Source organism: Myotis brandtii, unplaced genomic scaffold, assembly GCF_000412655.1.
Source record: "Myotis brandtii unplaced genomic scaffold, ASM41265v1 scaffold4259, whole genome shotgun sequence".
In the NCBI taxonomy this organism is placed as follows: domain Eukaryota; kingdom Metazoa; phylum Chordata; class Mammalia; order Chiroptera; family Vespertilionidae; genus Myotis; species Myotis brandtii.
In genome coordinates this window covers 64,508-65,667 of record NW_005366311.1, presented here as the reverse complement: position 1 = coordinate 65,667, position 1,160 = coordinate 64,508, and the positions used below count along the sequence as shown (strand labels likewise).

General features: G+C 51.5%; 1 protein-coding gene across 2 annotated transcripts in view; it reads left to right on the top strand.

The window, feature by feature from the left end:
* The window catches only part of CFLAR (CASP8 and FADD-like apoptosis regulator), a 43,435-nt gene that overhangs the window by 733 nt on the left and 41,542 nt on the right, over positions 1 to 1,160 (top strand). The window contains exon 1 of one of the 2 annotated variants that reach the window (XM_014546007.1): positions 428 to 747. The exons of the other annotated variant lie outside the window; for it this stretch is intronic. The gene's annotated coding sequence lies outside the window, so the exon portion shown is untranslated. Of the gene's footprint in view, positions 1 to 427; positions 748 to 1,160 lie in introns of those variants that run through there. 2 annotated transcript variants of the gene reach the window in all.

The window sequence follows — 1,160 nt, the reverse complement described above, 5'->3', positions numbered from 1 at the left end:
CCGATTGCCTGGAGGGCTGCCAGAGGCTGCGGGCATCCCAGGGTGCGGTCCCTCCGGAGCGCGGGATCCCCGGGACCCAATAACCCGCGGCCAGCGGAGGCGGAAACCAGGCCTCCAGCTCGGGTGGCAGGTCGGCAGCGTCCTGCAAACTTGAGATCACTTTGAGAGTGATCAATGCCTGCGGTGAACTATTCGAAATGTTTTCCTTTTGAAAAGTCGATGCGAAAGGCTTTTTCTCTGCAGTGAGAGTGCGCGCGCTTGAGGGAGCAGCTGGCCTGGCAGCCGGGTTCCCTCTCTCGCCGCAGCCCAGCCCGGGGAGGGGTCTCCAAGCCGAGCAATCGCACTTTCTGGCTAATGACGAGGGAGGGCAGCTTGTCTCGGGGAAGATCAGAACGATACTATGTAGGTGAAGCCTTAGAAAAAACCTGCTTCCAGTAGGTTTTTGCTGGATGGTGTCCGGGTTTGGACAGAAGGCCTGTTCTTTGAAATATTAACAATGGTTTGCAGTGGGACAAAGGGCACGGAAATGCAGACTAAGGTTCCGGTTCCAGGAACAGAAAGCATGTTCCAGGGACAGGGAGTAAATTCAAAGACGTTGGAGCTCTGGCGACTATTTTTATTTAACTTTGAAATTTGTTTACCCAACGAGAGGCCGTGCCTTTGGGTTGATAGCAAAACAAGTTAGACTTGTTTTGTGCGTAAAAAACTGAAACCCGTGGCGACCCAGCTGTGGGTAAGAGATTTCAGGTAAGAGGAACCCCATTGCTGGCATTTTACCTCTGGTGGTGCCCTTAAATATTCTCACCAAAAAAAGTTTCATTTGGAGGACGGACCAGACAGCTCAACTCCACAAACAGAACCAAAGCGCGTTTGTTTGCCATCCAGAAGTTTTCTCGTATTTGCTAACACTTGTTTTACTTGCAGCTTCTAGGTTGGATGTCCTGATTAAATGGCTTTTTCTAAGACTTCCTGTTTTACATGATGTTTGTAACTGATGGGTTTTTAATTCTTCTTTTTCCTCTTCTTGTTCCTCTTCTCCCCATCCTCTTCCCCTTTCTCCCACCCCTCCACTTCCTTCCCCTCCTCCCCGTCCTTCTCCACCTCCTCCTCCTCCCCTTCTCCCCCTCCTTCCCCTCCTTTTCCTCCCCTTCCTTCCCCTC